This window comes from Gavialis gangeticus, unplaced genomic scaffold (genome assembly GCF_001723915.1).
Source record: "Gavialis gangeticus isolate Ggan-Ray unplaced genomic scaffold, GavGan_comp1, whole genome shotgun sequence".
Classification (NCBI taxonomy): domain Eukaryota; kingdom Metazoa; phylum Chordata; order Crocodylia; family Gavialidae; genus Gavialis; species Gavialis gangeticus.
In genome coordinates, this window is record NW_017728995.1 from 66793134 (window position 1) to 66815453 (window position 22320).

Here is a 22320-nt window from a genome sequence, read left to right on the forward strand (position 1 = left end):
TTGCCATGGCATCTGGGCACGTCGTGAAAATGAAATACAACCAGATTTCATTTCTACAACAGTAAAATGCTCAAGAGAGCTACACCCTGAAGATTAACAATGTCAACACTGGGTGAATTGCCAAGGCATTATGTTCCCCAGACAAAGATCCTCCATTGCAAACACTTCTCTTCAACTCCAAAGCAACTCCATCCTGGTGTTTTCAACAAAAACTTTCTATTCATTTATATGACCAAGGCTAGAAAGTACTGAATAATGAATGCTCACTGAAGTCAATGGAAAGGCACCCACTGATTTCAGTGGGAATGGTCTGAGATCTTAAACGGTGAATGTTTTTAGGTTGGCAGGGTGCTCTGGTGGTCAGACTGCAGGGTGATGGTGGTAGTCACTGTTTTTCTGGGATCAGAATTCAGGATTTCAGCTTACTCTCTTTTTTCTGGTGGCAGAACTTGTCAGCCCCATTCTCAGCAGGTTTTTCCCTTGGTAGGAGCATTTTGTGCTGTCATAGGAAGCCAAGTTTAGGGGCGGGGCTAATTTCCATTCAATGGAGCTGCATCTTGTCCTTTGTTAGGAAAGAGTGGTTTGTATTATAAGGTCTTTAGAGTAGAAGGAAACCAGGAGCTCCTTTCAGACCCACCTTGTGGGGAAAGAAGAACACTGAGGTTCACCATCTTCTGTTTTTTTCACGTTCTCCCTCTGCACATGTATTGAACTGGGCCTGGAAGAACGTACTGATAAGCTGTTATCAGCCAGCAGTTAAAATAAACCCTCCCACCTTGCTGAGCTGGATACAAACTCCCAAAGGCTTCTGAGGCCACTGTAGTGTGTGCAAATGTACCAATCCAAGCCCAGCAGTTTGGCTGGGGACAAAGTTTATTCTGTGAAGAAATCAATTGCAGCTGTTGCTTTCACACTGCCTATGCACCCTGCTCCTGTGTTGTAAGTATTTCTTTTTACCTAGAACATTATTTTGGCTGTACTCATGTGAATAGGAAATTATGCTTGCCTTCTTGTGAAGAAGGTAGCACTGTTACAGGTTCTTGAGTGGTCCGCAAAGGGATGTAACCCTAGCTGTGTCTGAAGTCAGTGAATTTCAGCAGGGCCAGGTACCCCCCCTTGACGTTTTGTCATATCAAAAAAATTGTCATCTCCCATCTTTAAGTCTGTTCTTTAAACCTTGTTCACAGGTGACAGTAATCTAAATTCAGTAGGAGGAGAAATAATAGAGTGAAGGAATTCATCTTAGTGCATGGTGGAGTCAAAAAATGGTTCCGGTTATCAGATGTATGGTCTGGCCCTTTCTGAAGTGGTCCTGCACAACTTTGAATTAAGCCCTGTGTCGCTGCGTCTTAATATTACGTCCTTAAGATTGCAAATTGTCAGCTTTAAGTGGTTAATATGCTTGTATTTGTGATTAGGAGCTCAATGCTGTGAGGTACTGAGTTCTCTCAACTCCTAATGGTTTGAGACATCTCTGGGGGATATGTGGGAGAAATTGTGTAATAGCAGATGTAGTTTTCATTATCATAATAATTGGCATTTAAGGGGTTAAAACATAAAATGTATGCTGGTAGGGGTGTGCGGGCAGCTGGTAAATCTGGAAGGGGGTACACAATAAGAAAAGATTTGGGAGCCTCTCCACTAGATGATCTAATACCGGTAGGACTTTTTCTACCTCAATTTCCATGCTTTGGTTTAAAAGTCTTGGGGATGCTTAGCTTCTTGCAGGATTGAAGCTGTAAAGAGCCACACTGGAGGCCATGAGAAACTATAAAATAGAAGTACAGGAGGAGACTGAAGTGGCATAGCAATAAAACTGCTGAAGACCATGAAGTCGTCTTTGCTGTGGGGTCCCTCTGGTTCTTTACCCTGATTTTTGCCAGTTATCAAATGATTATTTAAAGTCTTTCCTTGAACAAGATTGAAATGGAGACAAAAAAGGAACAGTTTCTTTCAGCAGCATATTTCCATTTTCAGGTTTCTATACATAGCTTTCAAGAATCACTTTCCCATCTACAGCTTTTCTATATTATGTATACCTGGACTGTCTGTATTTAGAGCTGTATCATAATCATCCATTCCTTGGTACAGTTTTTAAAAAAAAATTCTATTCTATTTTTTTCCTATTTTTGTTTAATTTGTATGTGTTCCCATAAAATATTACATTTTCCAGTTTTTGGAGGTCAGGAAAATTAAAAGTTGGAGCTGTGTTCTCCATTTTCCTTCATAAGGCATTTGAAAGTGTACCAATATTATTACCTTCCTTGTGGGTTGTTTTTCCTTTTTAACTGCCTTTTTGGGGCAGTGCATATTTTGTAAATGTAGGTAAACGTCTATATCTACATTTAAATTTAAACTACTCTGTTGCAAATCTCCCTACAGTTTGACCTATCAAAGCAGTAATTTGCATATTTTTCTCCGACTTTATAATTTTCATTTTCAAGAAGCTCCATTTGCAAACTCCTCATTGCAAAGACTGCAGTGGCCATATAATCGTTTTACTGTCTCATAACTTTTAATAAGTACTGTTCACTCCAACAAGAATAGGTACTATATCATCCAGGAAATTAAATTGGTTTTATTCTGGTACTGTTCATGCTGATTTTTGATGGTCATTTTCATCTTTGGTATGGTGGGAAAAAGCCAAAATGCAATTTGTGGTTGATAATCTCCTTTGAGTGGTAAACTGTCCACACTTTAAAGGAGCTCATATTCTAGTGTATCAATCACTATTACTTTGTTTTCCCATCTCTGTTTGTATTTACTGTGCCTGTCTCATACTTGGGTAGAATGGCCATATACAGACTTGCTCTGCAGTAAATAAATCAGGGTTAATCTAGACCTTGGTTAGTTTGTTGCTGACTTTAGCTAACTTAATTTCAACTATTTTTATTCCAAAATAGGTGCCAAAATAGACCTTCTAACAATGTAACATCCACTTTAATTCATGCCTTTGGTTCTTTTGGTGAGAGCTGGTGTATGGACTAGTTCTTAAATCATAAATTCTGCCTCGTATATTTTTGTACTGTGGCTAGTGTAGTGGGCTAGTCCTCTGTAAGCACTCCTGCTATTCACCTAAGAAAAGTGATACTGCAATAGGAACACATAGATGTAGCATGGCATTTTGGTACACTGACTTTCACTTCTTGGAAAGGAGTGTGAATAATCTTGTTGAACGGAAAATAACAGTTTTGTTAAAGTATTAATATCTAGTACTCCCTTGCTGGCACAGTGATGTAATGCTTGCTGACAAGCGCTGTATTGTGTAGGAATATTGCCACAACATATGAATTGTTTGCTTCTATATTATTTTCTGTATCTTATATCCAGAGGGGATGCATGAACTTGACAAATTTATTATTTCAGAATTAAGGATTATTTTTCCTGTTGAATTGGTTTCTAATGTGCCATTCTCCTAGTTCGTGAGAGACAAGTAGTTGCAATGAATATTGAAATGAAAATTGTAGTGAATGTAAACTTTTATCATTGTCTGTGAATTTTTCACAACTGGATGGTCATTTTTCTGAGATGCATTACGAATTGAAAATGATATACTATATAACTTCTGCAAACAGTTTTTGATCCTCAACTTCTTTGGGAGCATTTAATTAGAGGTTTTCGTAATTTGAACCGTTTTGTTTTCAAATATGCAGGTCGTAATGGTGTGTTTGCTTCTTGTTGAGTGTAGCTTAAAACTCAGGTTCCAGTGTGAAGGCTCAAGGCTACAAATTTACAATTCTGTTTCTGAGAATATTTTCCAATATTATTACTAAACTCTCTTGCTTTAGGAACTATTCCTACGAGGAAATATATTTGCTAAGACATTAAAGGAAAATGAACATAAAAGGGTGTGTTGTATGTGTAGGTAGTGGCAGAAATTGCTCTGCAAACAAAAATTTGAGTCTGACTGAATAGACTCAGTCTGTCCCAAATCAAAAAGAAAAGTGGCTGTTCTCAGTTTAATTTGTTTCTTTTTAAAGAATGATTTTGTTACAAGCATCTTAATGCCATATTATTTGCTCTGTGTGTGTGTAAAATACACGCCCCCCCCCCCACATACTATGTGTCATATACCTGTACATCACATACCTGAACATATATTTGCTTTACATAAACAGATTAAGGATTTAAAATCCAGTAAAGTGAATCTTGGTGTAAATCCTGAAGTAGGTTAAATAGAACATAATTTTTTGTTTTCTGAAATATTTATAAATATGTACATATGGCCTGATTTGGAAAACCAGTTTTGAGGTTACAGGCTTTGTAATTAGCCTCATTGACTTTACTAGGACTATGCACGGTGTATACAGTTTAATTAGGATCCAGGCCATAAACTACTTACCTTTTTAAAAGAAAATCTCTGACTATGGCAAGAAAACTGTTTCAATGTTATTGAGTCCTATCTGCCATTTCTATGTTAGACATTGTGTTAATCAAAGATGTTCTGAAAGGAATATTTTCTAATAAGTGGGTTTTTTGGCTGGGGGAAAGAGGGAGGTGAGCTAGGGAGTGGAGAGTCTTAATGATGACTACTCCACCTACTGTCTAAAGGGTATATTTGTGGTAGTGGGGAGAATAATTCATTTTAAGATGATTGCATCCTCTAGTGGAGTGACTAGTACTGTACAATATTTTGAGGAATATGGCCTTTTCCCCAGTTGCTTTGGATTCAGCAATGGCATATAACTAGGAGCAATGACTTAAAATTAAGAAATGGAGAATTTGGTAAAGAATATCTGAAGAGAGATGATTTCTACATCTATTCCACTGTGGTATAGGCTTCCAAGAAAAGTGCTATTAGCTCCATTAGCTAAGACACTTATTTAAATTGGAATGGAAAAAGTCCAAGGACATATATTGTGTAGCATATCCCTGCACTATTCACATTTACACCAGATCAGGAGGTCTACACTAGATCCTAGGGGTATGCAAGACATCGCGGAGGGGGGAGGTACACAGAAGAAATTGTGTAATAGCAGATTTAATTTTCATTATAATAATAATAATAGGCATTTAAGGGGTTAATATTTAAAATATGCTGGTAGGGGTATGCAGGCAGCTGGTACATCTGGAAGGGGGTATGCAATAAAAAAAAGTTTGGATGATTCTACACTAGATGATCTAATACCGGTAGGTCTTTTCTACCTCAATTTCTGTGCTTTGGTTTAAAAGTGTAAGCAAAATAGCTATATTGAATATTCTCCTCTGCATAGGCTTGTCTCATAATTGCAGCGGCCTTGCCAACGGACTGCTCTGACAGTTATACTCTTGGCATTACATATGCACTGCTATCTTCTGGATGGATCTTGGGGCATAGTCAGACAAAATACCGTGTTTTCCCAAATCCAAGACAACTCGGAATTTATCTCCAATAATTAGATTTTATACGTGGAAAATTTATAGATGCTAATAATTTTTCATGTGTAGAGCCTAATTTATTTATCTTAAAAGTTGTCCGCCCTACTGTAGCAGTGGGGAAAGCATGGGGAGGCAGTAGCGGGGAAAGCAATGGGGAGAGGACCCTGCTCCCTTCCCTGCTTTCCCCTCTGCCTGCCTGCCAGTTCTTCCCCTGCCACCTGACACCGTGACGCTACTTACCCTCTGGATCCAGATCCAGCATGGCTGCAGCCCTGCTTCAGCCTGGGGAAAGCAGCATGTTGTTGCTCTAGCCCCAGACTGGCTTGGTAACAGTAGCAATAGTGGCTAGCAGACAGGTTGGAGGGTAGAGGCTGTGGGAGAGGGGAGAGATAACGGGGAAGGTAGACAGGGGAGCAGAGGTGGCAGGGGGCAGAAAGCAGCTGTGGGTCAGACCCCAACCCGGGGTTTGGGCTGGGGTTGGGGATGGAGCTTCAGCAGCCACGTGCCCCACTACCGCCTTGTACTCAAGTCCAAGACAAAGGGTGCTTCCCCTATGTTAAATGCAGGGTAAAACCTCATCTTGGATTCAGATAAATATGGTACTTGTATTGCTCTAAAATGTGTGAAAGGATTTAATACAATGCAGCTGAAGCTGGTATAATTGTTTCACCTATTCACTCCTAACCCATAGTAAGTGAAGCTACACCACAGTAATTTTCCCTCTTTTTCATTTACTTACCGCATGCATGGAGCAGAGAGATGAAACAATTGCACACTGGCTTGGCTGGTGTGTACTCTCAAAAACTAAGTGTTTTTGCCTTTGAGAAAAAGTCCATTCAGGTCCATTTTTGTTAAACCAGATACTGAGTTTTCTTTCTGGTGTTGTTTCTAGAGAGAAGACTTCAAGTTTGGACTGCCTTGGAGATCATACTCAGAGCAGCTTCAAAGAGCAGTTTGGTTTATCTGACCTGAAGAAGAAGCATATGTGCAACAAACCAAGAGGATATGGGCTTTCAGTGCACCTGGAAAAATGACCAGGTATGAGAAGTGGTTTGTATTTTGGCTATGGCAACAATGCAAATAACATTTAACAGGCCCAAGGTCAAGTAGGTCAATTTTCTGCAAAATGTAGTCTTTCCAGGTATATGAAAAGATGGAAAAGCAGTGGGTCACTTCCCAGTCTTCTTGTATGTTAGTAGTTTTTAAAATGGATCTTGTGCTCTTTTATAGTAGCTTAACAATGTAGTTTGTAGTGCACGTAACAATGGCTGAGTTCTGATAAATTCAAAATCCACACTGTGTTTTATCCCACTTTCTCATTACTGTGAGTCTAGTTACTTCCCTTCAAAATTTGTTTTAAAGCCTTGCATATTACTGAGGTCACTAACAGACCAGTAACTGTCAGGATTACCTTCATCCCTCCTCTTCTTAAATCAAAGTCTTACGTGTTTATTTCCTAATACTATGGTACCATCCCCATCTTGGTAGATTTATTTAGAATACTTGTAGCTAAATCTACCATTTTGTGTGCCAGTTCTTTCATTTAATCTGGGATGGAGATTATCATTGGAGACTGAAGCGCATTAAGCTTTTTGACCTTTTCTGGAGCTTTGCTTGTGGTTGTTTCCATTTCTTTACCATCATTCACAATTCTTATCTTGCCTTTGCCCCATATTCAACATTATCCTTCTCACTGAAAACTGAGGTGAAGTATTCATTTAGTTTTTTGGCCATGCTTGGATTATTTTTAATCTCTATCCCATCCTCACTGCATAGTGGTATCACTTCTTCTTTCCTTGTTTTCTTTATGTGCCTGAAGAACCTTTTTCTGTGTTTTTTTTAAACATCTTTTGTTAGGTCTGAATCAGCTTGACTTCTGGCAATTCTCACTTTCTTCTTTTGTTCTGAACCTCCAGAACACAAGTTGCTTTCCTGATCTGTGCTTCTTCCCATTTCTTGTGGACTCTCCACTGATTTATAATATCCTCTTGAGGTGGCTGTTCATCCAGTTAGGCTCGGAGAACAGGTTGACTTAAAATAAATTAAGGCTTTAAAGTTCCTAGAACTTTAAAAGATTTTTGAGAGTACTGTGTGATTAATTATGCAGTTTCTCCATGAGACGTTCCATGATTAATCTCTTGTTTTTGTTAAATAGCAGCTCCCCATCTGAATTGCAGGAACAGATTAATTTTAGGCATTATGAAAAGGAGATAAATTGGTTAATAGCTGTGTAATCTATAGGGATTTAAGAACAATGGAACATTTCCATAAGACCCAAATATCCTTATTATCTGTGCATATGTTTGCTGAAAAATCTTGTTCCTTTGCTTTTTCATTGCAACGCAAACACTATGTGAAATTAGTACATGGGCATGTGCATAATGTAGGAAACATCAGTTGTTTTTGGTCAGGAGCCTTTGGAATGACTTTACTAAGAAATATTCCAGTCCAGTAGTGTAACTAGGGGTAGGCAACCAGGGCACCAGCCCACATGGATTTAGAGGCGGTACAAGATTGGTGGAGTTGGTTGCTAATGGCCTGGGCATTGCTGCTACCCAGAATGCAAAAATTGCTTGTTACACCTCTGTTCCAATCTATATTTCAGTCTGAAATCCTCGAGGGAAAGACTCTTCATGCAAAGAATACTATTCTTTCCCCAACCCCAGCACTGTAGTTAATCAGGGTTGTGATTAGGGCTGGAGTCTTTAACCTAGGGGACTAGAATTTCTTGGTTCATAAATCCTCAGTGACTCCCTCTTGCACACTATGAATTAAATTTGAGATTGGTAGAGGGTATGTGGCATGTGTGTGGGTGCTCTGCCCTTTGGAGCTGCTTTGCCTTCTCTGTCACCTTATGTAGGACTCTAAACTTAATCTACCCTGTGAAAAAGAGTTGTTTCAGAAAGCTTTAGGGTGAATAGAGTCAGCTCACATGTTTTAAACACACCAGCCATTCTGTCTGTCAGGTGCCAAGATGAGTTTAACAGCGTTTTACTTATTGTCACAGGACAGATGAAACTGCTGGTGCAATACAAAACTAGCATTTCGTAGCGCAGTGATTCTTAACCAGGGTGTTGTGGCACCCTAGGGTGCCTTGAGATGCTTTCAAGAGTGCTGAAGGGTGCCATGAAGCATTATCACTGTGAAGTGTTCAAACATGATTTACAAGATTAAAAACAAGGGATTTTAAATAGGAATCCATAACATTAAAACCATTCTGACCTGGTGTGGTTGGTCTTTCTGAGTTCTTTGCAACAGAAAAATTGGCTCTATTTTTTTCTGTAGTCAGAAAAGGAAGTGAAAACCAAGAATTGGCATTTTCCAAGGGAAATCTTGAGTCTATTAAAGGGTACCTTGAGTGTAAAAAGTTTGTGCGCCACTGCCATGGAGGGAGGCATGCCTGTTCTGCCCTGAGAGAGGCCAGCTGTTCTCTGTCTCAGCATGGAAGGCCTGTGAGAGCCTGGCAATGGGCTTGAGGGAGAGCCTGTACAGTTTCTTTGAAAAAGCAGGAGTTTGGGGGTCCATGCAGCAGGTTATTGGAGGCATATGCCCTGGATATGCCTTTTACTGAATGCCACAGAGAACTTCACTGGGTTGTGGTGGTCTGATGCAGCTCTTCAGGGAAGAGTAAGATCACCAGTGGAGCCAAGTTTGCTTTTAATTTAGATATGCTGAGACAACCCTCTCTATCCCCTGCCCCCCACCAGAAAAAATCCCCAAAACCTTTAACACAAGTCATCATACTGTGAACACTAAATGTTAATTTGGACAGCACTCAATGCAGCCAGTAGCTCTGTATAGTATTTAAATGGTGTGCTTGATGATGAGCTAGGGTATTAGATTTAGAGTCAGAAGTGCTGTATCCTGTTGCCAGCTCTGCTATGACCTGGGTTGCATCTTAGGTTTTCTTAAATCTTTGGCTCTTTTTCCCTGTTGATAAAAGGAGGATAATTTAATTTGCCCTCATTTGCGAAGTGCTTTGAAATCTATCTGAAAGCTTGAATAAAATTATTTAATTAAGGCAAGGTTCTTTGGGTAGATGTGTGATATCTTTTATTAGATGAACTGAGTAGTTGGAAAAAAGTTCTTAGCAAGTTTCTGGGTGCAATCACCCTTCTTCAGGCATAGGGAGTCTCTGCTGTTCTGAGACTCCAAGGAATGAGAGAAGCTAAAAGTGTGGCAGGATGCTTGCTAAGAACTTTTTTCCAACCACTCAGTTGGTCTAATAAAATATATCACATCTACTCAAAAAACCTTGCCTGCCTATGTCCTTAGACCAACATGGCTACAGCCAAAAACCCAGCAGCATGATTAATTTAAGTAACTTAACATGAACTTCCTGAACAGGGAAAAAGCTAGTGTAAGAACTGAGCTGTAAAGGTTTAAAATATATATACCAGTGTTACAAATCATGCTACCCTAAAAATGATTGGAATGTGGCCTAATTGCCTAGACTACAAATTAGCTTTATTTTGGAAAGCTTCTGTTAGAAACCCTAGACTTCAAAGAGTCCCAGATAAGACAGAGAAAGGTTTAGTTTTGTTTATATATATTTATGTTAAAATGAACCAGATAACCCAGTATACATGGAAAAAAAACATTTGCATGTTCCCCCAAAGAAAATTATCCTGAATAATGGGTGAGACGCACGTTCTGTGAAAGCAATGGCACAATTGTTTTTAATTATGTAATTCCATCATGCAGGCGCAGAATGGGGCTGAATTAATGGTGCGCAGAAAACATGAATTCTAACATTTCCTGGCTTTTTTTTAGTGTTTGGTGTTGCAACCTAAATGTTCCTTTAACACTTCTTGGAATGATTTTTGGCTGAATGCAACCACACAGAAGAGATTGTGATGAGGAAGCTAGACCTGAGCTACAAATAGATTGAATCTAGTAGGACCTCAGGGTAGTCGCTTTCCAGCCTTAATGTAAATGTAAATTCTACAGTTTCAAAGACATTACATTTATGCATTAGCACATCAGGGCCTGTCTCTGTGCAACACACAAAGCCAAAGGCCTTTCCCTTCCCAAGTGCAGTAAACATGCAGGATATGTCACTGCATTTTACACTGAAAGGGCACAGCTGACCACAGAAGAGAGGTGGCATTACTACATGGTTGAAAAGTCACACTTTACCGGGTATTATGAAACTGGGATAATTCTTTCTTTTGACACAGCATGAACAGGCAAGTCCCATGTATGCTAGTGGAGAGGAAGGTCCCATGGAATCAATAATTTATTCCAGTAATTGCTTTGGACTTTGTATTTTAACTTTTGGCCTCCCTTGATATTGCTTATTGGGATTCCTTGTTCCCTTCTAGCAATAGATGATAAGCAGGCTTTTCACTTGAGAAAGGAAGGATCTGTAAATTTTACCCTCTACGAAGCTCACCCAGCAATTCAAACATCCCCTTAGGTGTAAAAAATATCAGAGGACTGTTTCTCTTCTGTCTGCTGGTTCTTTAATATTAAAGCCTTTTCTCCTTGTTCCACCCTTCCCCCATTAACTGTTACTACTAGTGTTAATTACAGCTGGGAAAGACTTTTCTAGAGTGCTCCCTGCGGGCCCAGATTTATGGCTGAGTGTTTCTCCTGACAAATAGCTCTGCTCCTGCCTCCACTGCTGTGGGCAGAGAAAACCCTCTGTGGAAGATTGCTGCTGGGGGGTTTTGTGAAGAGATACAAGAATGAGAAATGTCTCTTCTTTTCTTTCCCTTTCCACTCCCCAAATTAGCTACAGATTTTTTCTTTTTTGCTTTGGCCGGAGGGATTTCTCTTCTTTCCCTCTTATGTTGCTCCTCAGTGTTCGTCATCATGCTGTTAGGTTCTTCCTCCTCCTCTTTGTCTTCAGAACAAAGGTGGGCACTCTCCTCTGCGCTACCCATCCTCCTATGCTGTAAATAGATGTCACGTTTGACATGGTCCTGATTTTCCTAAGTTTTGACCCAGATCAAAACAGGTAAGCTACAGTCCTTTACACACATGGCCCTTCTAAGTTGCATTGCTGTTCCCCTGCCAGTAGATGTGTGCTTTGGCCCACCACCCTGGCCAGCTTGTTACGAAATGACCTATGATAATCTTACCGGGACACACTGCGATATCCTGGGAAAAAATGATAGCACATTTTATCCTATGGGCTCAAGCCAGACCTTGAAGTGTGACAATGATTTTGTATGTCTAGAGGGTTGTAGGACAAAATGTTTTCTCCTGGAATAAATGCAGTCTATTTTATAGCCGTATTGGTTTTTTTCTCACTGTATCACTATATTGCCTCTTAGGCCTTTATTTCCCAAACTTATTTCAGTTATTACTTTGATTTCATGCATTTTTTATCCTTTTTCACATATAAAGTGACTCTATTCCAGCAGTGGGGCTGCTCTTCTACTTCCATCATGAAAGCAGCAGGAGAGATCTCTCAGTTGGTTCTAGCCATCTGAAGAAAATTTCCTATTCACATAGCTTCTCAAGCAAGTTCTCAAATGCCTTTTTTACCTACTGTACAGAATACAGGAACAGCCTGTATATTTAGAGAGGAACCATTTTCCTTGATCTTGACCTTTTGTCTTTCTTTCCAACATCCTGAAAGGTATGTTCTCTACAGCTGCTCTCCACTTCATGTCTTCTCAAAAGTTTTCATCACTCTGGCATCTGAGCTGGCCAGGAAGACTATGAAATTCAGGAAGCACTTCTGTTTAGCGCTTGCAGAAACTGATTTGGAAGGGCACCTCTGCATTTCCTGTCAACAGGAAGAACCCCTCTTTCTTCCTAGGCCACAGTTTTACTAAGAATAGGAACTGCAAGTGGTGTAGTAACATACCCTTATTCCCACTTACATTGTAGTTGGCACCGTCTTCAGCTGTGGGAGGACAAAATCACAAGCTTGCAAAGAACTGCTTCTCTCAGCATGAACTTTAGGATTTCCCCTTGGAAAAAAACTGTATTCCAGTCTTCATCAGGAACAACAAAGACTGGTCTGCCAGCCAGGTTCAGGCCACATGCAAGCAGACCCTTTCAGAACAGCAAGTCTTTTAGATCAGTAGTGTAGTGTGTTCTCTGGCCTCTTTATTATCACTGCCCAGTTTCTCTTTTGGGGGTAGAGTTTGCCTTTGTATAGTTTTAGTTCTATTCCTTATGGTCAGAGAGTCTGGCCTTTTCTTTTAAGGTCATACAAAATAGTTAGGTAACCCTTCATTCTTCCTCCAGGGTTGAATGTTTTCCTCAGTTCCATCAATACAGTGCTTTTTATACCTGTAACATTTTCCCCATCCTTCAGCATTAAGTAGTCATATTCTGTTGAAGTTCTGAAATTTCTAAAATCAACGCCAGACATCACAGAATCTTTATTTCTAAAGGGAGATAGATGTAAAGTCTCTCACCTTTCCATTCATTTCTTACCCGTGTCCACGGAGTATGGCCTCCAGCTATTCTCCATCAACTCAGAAAAGTAGGGATGGAGGGAACTTCATGAGATCATCCAGTCCAACCCCTTATTTAAGGCAGAATCATCCCTGCCTAAACCATCCTAGACAAGTGTTTGTCTAACCCAGTGGTATTCAGTCTTTTTTTACAAGTGGACCAAACATTTAAATTGGAAATAGGCTGAGGGCCCCATAGAAAGGCATTATATTTCTGTACTTTGGTACAGTGCAATCTCAAGTATTTTAAGTAATATTAGAAAGAAAAATGCACACTTTCAGTAATTTTAGGATTATTAATAATGTTCAATATTCTTTAGCATTATTTAAAATTTTATAAAGCTGGTTAAACTTTAGAATCATTACAGAGATGATAAGACCAGCCTTAATGTCACACCAAATAATTAAAGAATTCTTTCAGGTGACAGATGGAGATTGCCCAGCTGGCAGCTCTGTACCTTAGCTTGGCTCCCTGCACTTCCCAGTGCCATTGCCTCCTGAAGGGAGAGTGATATGTTTTGGCAGCACAGCAGAAATGGGGTTGTGATCTGCCCCAGAGCAGTGGGGCTTTCTTTGAATTAACTTTTTTTTTCCTTGGGTCCTCTGCAGCTGCCAAAGTTGTTGCGGTGCTCCAGAGCCCAGGACTGAGCGTCACTGCCATTTGCCTCCCCCACCGAATTCAGTAGCAGGGAATAGACAGGACAAGCAGCAGTGGATTGAGTTTACTGGCATGTCAGCACATGTGAATGCCAGTGCTATTCATACCCTCCTTTCCCCTGTCACTGAATTTGGTGGGAGGGGAATGGAAGGGACGAGTGGCAAGAGCATTCAGGTGCACTGACATGCTAGTGATGGGCCATTCACATCAGCTTCACAGGCTGCATGTGGCTTGTGGACTGGAAGTTGAGCACCACTGCTCTTAAAAAACTTCCAGGAGTAAAGATTTCACCTCTCTGGGTAGCCTGTTCACTGCTTAAACAGCTCTCGTAGGGAGTAAATTCTTCCCTGTGTTCAACCTGAATTTTCCTTGCTCAAACTTAAGACCATATTGTTCCTTGTCCTATTCTTTGAGGCCACAGTGATAATCTGTCACTATCCTCAGTATCCTTTGGGTATTTGAAGACTTTTATCAAATGCTCCAAGTCTTTTCTTCCAGATTAAATAATCCCAGTTCTTCCAGATCTCCCTTATAAATCACGTTTCCCAAACTCCTGATCTTCTTGTTGCTCTGTGCTGGACTCTGTGTTGTCCATCTCTTCTTTGAAGTGTGGTGTCCAAAACTGGCAACAGACTCCAGGTAAGGCATCACCAGTGCTGAATAGAGTGGGAAGGTCATTTTCCTTGACTCGCAAATTATACTCCTGCTAATGTGGTGTTGCTTGCTTGCTTTCTGTCTCTTGTTCTCTCTCTCTCTCTCTCAACAGAACACACTTTTGGTTTATTCAGTTTATCATCCATTATAAACACCCCCCCCGCCCCGGCCCGGCCTTTTCTGCCTAGCCAGTCATTTCCAGTCTGTATTTTTCCATGTGATTGTTCCGTCCAAAGAGCAGGGTTTTGCACATGTCCTTAATTAATTTTAGGCTATTGATTAATTTTGAACTATTTCTCCAGTTTATCAAGGTTATTCTGAATTCTTTCCTCCCTGGTGTCTGGAACTCAAGCCAGCTCTTAGTTTCTTTGGATTGCTTGCTTTTATAGGTCTCTTCCCATCAGCTTTATCTCTCCAGTCGCATTTTAGAAATTTCTGGTCTCCCGTAACTCTCTTGGCCATACTCCAAAGTAGGCTCTCTGGGAGCCTGCTCTTTGGGCAAAAAGGTTTTTTTTGTTGTTGTTGTTGGAAAGCATTGCATCTTCCCTGTAGAGCCAGCTCATTGTAGAGCAGGGACAGCATTGATCACCATTGATACCAGACACTTTGGGAAGCCTGTTGGGTAACTTAATGGTTTATCTATGGATGTTTGTCCCAACTGGATTTGAAAAAGAGTACAGTGTCTAGAAGTGTGAGGTGTTTGTTTGAGCCTGCTGGCATCCAACAAAGGGAAGTGAGAGAGGTTTACAGACGGGTAGTAGCGACGTCCTGTGTGAACATGGAGGGTAGAAAATTTTCAGTCCCACGCTAGGGAGTGTCAGCACCTTTCAGGTGGGCTGTGAAGGACCTCTGTTCACTCAGGGTACCCCAGGCTTCAAACTAGATGGCTGAGAGGGAAGATACTGGATTTTACTGGCTGGAGTCTGTATCAGTCACTCAATACCTTAGTTCTGTGAAAGTTCAGACCTTCTTTGATGGTACCTTTACCTCTTATAGAAAGAGCAGGGGCAGCAAGTTTTTTTTTCAGAGAAACAAGAATCAAAGAATAAAAATTCTAGAAGCTTTCTGTCAGCTATGACCAAAAGGCCTGATAGTGCTACGTATAACCAGAGCAGTAATGGAAAGAATGTGCCTCTGATTTCTAGTGGTCCTGACTTGTGGATGTGTCACATTCACTTTTTAGTTAGCTACCCTCGCAAGCAGGGGCCATTGGCACCCCCAAGTCATTAACACCCATTAATAATCTGGAGAATTTAAAGAGCCTTCTAGTAAACTCTTTAGGTACAGATCTTCTTGTTTAAAGGAAACAGTTCACCGTGGAAGAAAAATATATTTCAGGGATTTGTGATGTGTTTTTATAGCCACTGCAAGTCTGAGAGTGAATTCAGAATTTCAGATTCTGGAACTTCACCAGAATGGCTTCTTTATATGCATTGCAGTGAACATCCTACCTATGCAAACATTGATTTAGGATTTCTTTTGCCATAGGCCAGCTACTCATCCTCTTATTAAGAGGGTTCTTAGAGCATTTTAAATCCTGAAAAATATATAGAGCAACCTCATGGAAATAATCCTGTTACAGATGCTCTTATGAAACTGCCCTTCAAATTACTTTCATCACCATCTCTTCTCTTTTTTATGTTAAAAAAAAAATCTTCTGGATAGTTGCCACATGTACACATGGTATTTTGGAGACTGAAACTTTCCCATAATTAAAGCTGTAGGACAGCTAGACCTAGCCCTTATTGCAAAAGAGAAATTAAATTGGTTATCACTCTTCCAAAAATTACTTCCTTTTTTATCCAGAAACCAAGATTTTTAAAAGAAGAATTTGTGCCTGCTTCAATATACAAACACGTCAAAGCATGTGCAATAATGTCAGAATGAGTTAAAAAAATCAAAGGCAATACTTTTTGCTGGCTTTATACACTCAATGGAGAAAGACAGTGTTTGACAGAAGTGTTGCAGACAGTAGTTTCCTACAAAAGTCTTTATTGCATGACATTGTGAGTGATTACTCTGATGCCCTCTCTTGGGTTTTAGCACTGTTGAAAGTCCCACCTTTGTAATAGTGAACTAAGCTATGGAGATGAGAATGATATTTGCCTTCAACTGATTTTTTTTCTTTTCATAAATCAGGTTTCCATTTTGCCCTAACCTAGGCTTGAGGGTAAGTGGGGAAGCAGGAGTTTAATCCCCTGTGCCCTGCAGATTTTCCTCCTGATCTGTAAAAATTTTGCAGGTAGTTCTTCAGAGTTATTATACCAACATTGGTTTTTAGTTGTCAACATACCTTTAGGATTTTTCAGCTGGATCCTGGGTAGATGGAAGGGAAGTTGCAGTATCAAAAGAATTTGAAAACCACTGCATAAAGGACTTCCTGTTGTTTCCCATAATTGACAGGTCTGTCATTGATTCATATGGTATAGGGCAGAAAGGATCATTGCATCACCTAGTCTGACTTCCTGTATGACGCAGGCGATTGCATTTAAACCAGTTACCCCTGGATTGAGCCCAGTAATCTGTGTTTAAATAATACCTTCCAGAAAGGTAGTCTTGATTTGAAGACACCAGGAGAATCTACAGCTTGTTAGTAGATTTTTTGCAGTAGTTAATCACCCTCACTAGGTTTTTTTTAAGTGTGTCTTCATTCTGATTTTAATTAGTTTTTAGTTTCCAGATTTTGGCTCTTGCTATGCCTGTTATCACTAAATAGGTTTTTAGTACTCTGTATGTTCTCCCCATAAAGGTACTTACAGATTACAGTCATGTCACATCATTGTTCTCTTTGATAAATTAAATATATAATGAGCTATTTAAATCTCTTAATAGAAGACATTTTTCTAGCTCTTGGACCATTTCTGTGGCTCTCTCCCGCTCCTTTTCTCATTTTTCAAAATCCTGTTTAACATGCAGCAAGGGAAGTTTAGGTTAGATACGAGGAAATCACTTTATCACTAGGAGTATGATGAAACACTGGAACAGGTTACCCAGAGTGCTTGTGGAATCTCCATCCTCGGGGGGTTTTAAGACCTGGCTTGACAGAGCCTTGGGTGGGATGATCCAGTTGGGGCTGGTTCTGCTTTGGACTTCAGAGCAGGGGGTTGGATTAGATGTGACCTCCTAAGGTCCCTTCCAACCCTCATTGTCTATGATTCTCTTTGTGGATGAGAGAATTGGATACAGTATTCAAATGTGGGCTTTACCTCTGTGTTTCTACTCACTTTTTGCCTGTTGATTCATCCACGGATCTGTAAGATGATTACCTTTTACCATTATGATCCCTAAACCTTTTTCAGTCACCACTTTTCAAGATACTCCATTCTGTAGATGCAGCCTGGACTCTTCACTCACAGGTGTAAAACGTCTCATTTTCCTGTATTAAAGCTCATTTTGTTTGAGTGGGGTTAGCCTACCAAACAAACCAAATCATTCTGTATTTGAGAGTGCCTGGTTCTCACTATTTATGTGTCCATTACTTTTATTACATCTTTTATATTTATATGCAGATCATTGAGGAAATTTGAATAGCATCAAGCCTAGAACGTATCTCTGTGAAACTCCATTAGCAACAACCTGATTGTTTTTTGAGGTCTGTTAGCTAGCTAGTGCTTAATCCATTTAATGTGAGCTATATGGATATTATAGTGTGGTAATTTTTTCATTCAGAGCAGTGTGTGGTGCTAAGCCATATGGCTTGCAAGACTGTAGTCCTTTTACACAGTTACCTTTATCAAGCAAACTGGTACTCTCATCAAAACATGAAATCAAATTTGTTTGACATAATCTGTCATCCATAAAATTATGTTGATTAGTATTAATTATATTTTATCCTTTAATTCTTTATTAGTTAAAACTTGTGCCAACTTTTCTATTATTTTGGCTAAAATGGATTTCAAGCTAATGGTCTATCATCATGCAGGCCATCCCTGGTGTAACACTGGCACAATATTGGCACTCCTTCTAGTCTTTTGAAATTTTCCTGGTATTCCAAGGTTTATGAAAAATGAACATCACAGGCCTAGAGAACTTAGCAAGTTGTTTTAGGACATTTGGATGCCAGTGATTTGCCTCTGCTGATATAAAAACTGTTATACCTAGCAAATATTGTTTAGCATCCACATTAGTTACTACGGTGCTGGTTGTACCTTGTCTGCCTATTAGTTACTAATGAACTCAAACATACTTCCTTATCCTGTTCTTCCCAAATTCAGAATAGTAGTATTCATCATTTTTGCCACCTCTGTCTAGTAAAGGGGGTCTCTAGTCTTGTTAGGATTTCTTTTTTTTCCTAATACGGTTTAACTCCGCTGCTAATTGAACTTGCCTGTGCCAACTATGGATTTTTTTCCCTTATTAACTTTCTATATACGTCTTATATTTTATGTTGATTGCAATCTCCTTTCCCCTTCTTCAGACTGATATATTCACTTTGTCACTGAAACAGTGTGGGTCTTAATCCAGGGTTATCTTCTTTCTGAGTTGTGGAGTCAAGGTTTTTTGGCTTTGTAAGTCATTATTCTTTTTTTTTAAATGGTTCACAGTTTTTTGTCTAACTATTTTATCCCAATCAATTTCTATTTTAATATTGCTCAGTTTGGAGAAGTCAGCCCTTTTGAAGCACCAAGTATGTCTATAAATTACAGTTCAGACTGTTTTGTTTGCCCACATTAAAAGTGATCCAGTCATCATCACTGGTCCCTAGGCAACCATGAATCTCCAATCCAGTGATTAATTCATTTTCATCCATCACAAGAAGCTCCAAAATAGTGTCCTTGTATTAGGTGTAGTATCTTTTTGTTAGAAAATTGTCATCTCTGGATTGAGCAGCTGAGACCAGAGGAAAGTCTACTGTTGGCATGGTGAGCTGGTTTAGTAGGGGAGAGAAATAATCTGATGAGAATAATTTCCACAGTGAACAGACTGTCCCTCTTTTGGAGATTTTCTTGGGTTTTATTCTCATTTCTTTTTCTCACTCCCTCATCTGCTTTTCTCCTTCCTTCAGTTGCAGCCTGTCATTACACCTGAATCTCTTTTGAAATGTTCCTTTCTTTTTCATGTTCCCTGGCCTTCTTGGAGTTCTTCATCCACTCTTTTCCTTTCCTCTCTTCCTACGTTCTTGCCTTTTACTAGCTCCCCTTGCCTCTCCTGGTAGTTCATGTGCTGTTGTCTACCCTCCTCCCTTTATCATGCCTTCCTCCCCCAGTTATTAGTCCTGTTAGTTTCTTTTGAAGTCAAGAAAGGTTCTAAAATCTTCCTTTCCCTGATAGCATGCAGATCCACTGGGAGCTGGAAGCCACTGTTGTTTTCATCACTGAACAGCTTTGACATCTGTACGTCAGTTGAAAATTTGGTGTGTTTGCGGATGGGGAGGTGGGGAAAGCAGGAATTCCCAGCAGTGCTGCTGGGGTAGATTACTCAGTGTTTCTGGATTCTGTTTAAATTGGAACAAGGGACTAATTTGACTGGCACAGAGTGTGACTACTTCTTATGTTCCACTACCACAAGTGTAGATTTTTTCCAGTGTCTGGTATGCAGTATCACCTGATCTGTAATCCTTGCCAGATCCTTCATGGTGCAGTTACTCCAGGACCCAGCAGACCAACAGAAGTCCTTTTATTTTACTGCAAGTCAGAATCTTGTTTGAAGGCAATTTAAACTTATCTAGATCAATCAATCCTCTACACCTGTGGAGAAGTGTTTGATGTCCGTGTGTGGTTTGGCATCTTCAATGAGTGTGTTGAGCTGAGTGCACACCTTTCCAATTGGGTAGTGACCAGTGATATTTTTTTGTAAGTGGTACATTTGCTCCTAGGAAGCTTTTCTGTGATTTCAGGCAGCCAACAGCTGCAGTATGGCCCTAGATCAGATGTCTGGTGTCTTTGACCTGTCATGATCATGAATACTCATGACTGCTCTCCTGTGGAACGACTCCAACAAGTACACGCAGGCTGTTCACGTTTGTTGGCTTTTGACTTCCTGCAATGCCATCGCAGCTGTCATTCACCCCCGTTCCAGCTTTTTTGCATGAGCTAGTCCTTCCCGCACTGGGTACATACATTTGGCTGCTGAATAACAAAGTACAAATGCGGTGACTCTTTGTGTTGGTGGTTGGCTCCTCATGTATTTGCAGTTTTCCTGTTCTGTGCACAAGCTGCTCGAATGCACACCTGGAAGTCATACTCTCTCAGCTCTTGGGGAGTTCAAAACTTGGCTAAATGCATTCATGTGCCGTGACTGTTGTAATTTGAGAGTGACTGTGTATCATTGGCTATGGTACAGGTAATGGTAGGGGGAAAACAGTTGAACTGCTTTGTAAAGAGACCAGTTAACCCACTAGTTTCCACGCTGTGGGCCTTCAGACACTGGAGAGTTGTTTGGCCATGCCAGATTGAGTGTTCCCTCAGATCTAGGGTTCTAGATCTACATCACATTATGGTCTGTTCTAATACTACTTTTTCCCATGAGCACTTGCTATATTTGGCACAAGGATGTTATATGATTGCAAGTAGGAGAGGTATGGGAAGATGAGACTGTGGCCTCTGAAGGTGTGTTCCACAGGTCCTGGTCTAGTTATTGACCTTGGCTGTGTATCTGGTCACTATCAGTAGCCAGACTTGGCTACAGGAAATTCTGTTGCCTAGGAAGTGGAGTTATGACCCTACACACTTTTTAAAAAAAAACTTTCTGAGAGCTATGAATTCAGGAGCGGTTCTAGAGAAGAGAATGGTAGGTCTGGTGCATCCAAAGTCATGTGTGTTGCAGCAGAACCTAGATATGGTGCAAACTCTGTGCTACATTGGGTGTCTTGTCTCTTTGCATCTACGCTCAGGAACATGTTCTCCCCCACAGGGTAAATGCACGGTGAAATGATTGCTTGTATACTGAATTGATATGTCTGTGATGTTTATTCAGCAGGAAATTCCTATCTAAAAGGGATTTCAGAGATGAGTACTTTTTACCCTGTTGTATAGAAATGGGTGTCCCTTTTTGGCATGGGGGGTTCCCATGAGAGTGACTGGTGTACTGTGATGTGGCAGTGGAGAGTCCATTACACCCAGACTTCAGGGTGTTCAGAATTGTGTGCACATAAATTTTCAGTCTCTGTTGTCATTGTGATTGGTAGTGGTGTTGTCATGGTTATTTTAGTATTGTGGGCTCCAGTCAATCCTTTTGTGTTATGAAAATACAGGTATGGGAGGAGCTGAATATTTATATATTCCAAGGCAGGAATCTGGGAAGGTGCTCTGAGATGGTACATAGTCACCAAGCAGGAATCTATCTAATGCATCTTGCTTACATGCTCTGGATCAAATAGATTTGAGGTTGGGAAATAACTAGATCTGGACAGGTTACAGGGGTGGGCTGATGGGAATAGGATGGGATACAATACTGACAAGTGCAGGGTACTGCACCTAGGGAGAAAGAACCAGCAGCATACCTACAGGCTGGGGAACTCCCTTCTCATCAGTGCAGAAGGAGAAAAGGATCTTGGAGTCACTGTTGATTCCAGGATGAACATGGGCTGCCAGTCTGAGGACACAGTCAGTAAGGCTAATCACACCTTGTCATGCATCCACAGATGCAGCACAAGAAGGTCCAAGGATGTGATCCTCCCCCTCTATGTGACACTGGTCAGGCCGCAGTTGGAGTACTGCGTCCAGGTCTGGATACTGCGCTTCAGGAGGGATGTGGACAGCATTGAGAGGGTCCAAAGGAGGGCCGGTCACATGATTGGGGGCAGCAGGGCAGGCCCTACGAAGAGAAGCTATGGGACCTGAACCTGTCCAGCCTACACAAGCAAAGGCTGAGAGGGGATCTGATGGCCATCTATAAACTTATGAGGGGGGACCAGTGGGGAACAGGAGAGTCCCTGTTCCCCCAAGCACTACCAGGAGTAACTAGGAATAACGGCCACAAGTTGACTGAGAGTAGGTTCAGGCTAAACATCAGGAAGCACTACTTCACAGTCAGGGTGGCTAGGAGCTGGAACCAACTTCCAAAGGAAGTGGTGGTTGCTCCTACCCTGGGGGTCTTCAGAAGGAGGCTAGATAATCACCTAGCCGGGGTCGTTTGACCCCAGTACTCTTTCCTGTCCATGGTAGGGGGTTGGACTTGATGATCTGCTCAGGTCCTTTCTGACCCTACCAACTATGAAACTATTAAACTACTATGAAACTATGAAATTTCCCCCAGGTTCGAGTGGCTTGATTTTTCTTTTTTGTTTGTGAG

At 40.6% G+C, this 22320-nt stretch overlaps 1 protein-coding gene across 3 annotated transcripts in view; it reads left to right on the forward strand.

The window, feature by feature from the left end:
* Nucleotides 1-22320, forward strand: part of MAP3K13 (mitogen-activated protein kinase kinase kinase 13) — a 144475-nt gene that overhangs the window by 26144 nt on the left and 96011 nt on the right. For 2 of the 3 annotated variants that reach the window (XM_019503794.1, XM_019503793.1), the window contains exon 2: nt 6251-6396. The gene's annotated coding sequence lies outside the window, so the exon portion shown is untranslated. Of the gene's footprint in view, nt 1-861; nt 940-6250; nt 6397-22320 lie in introns of those variants that run through there. The other variant, XM_019503795.1, reaches the window with a different exon arrangement.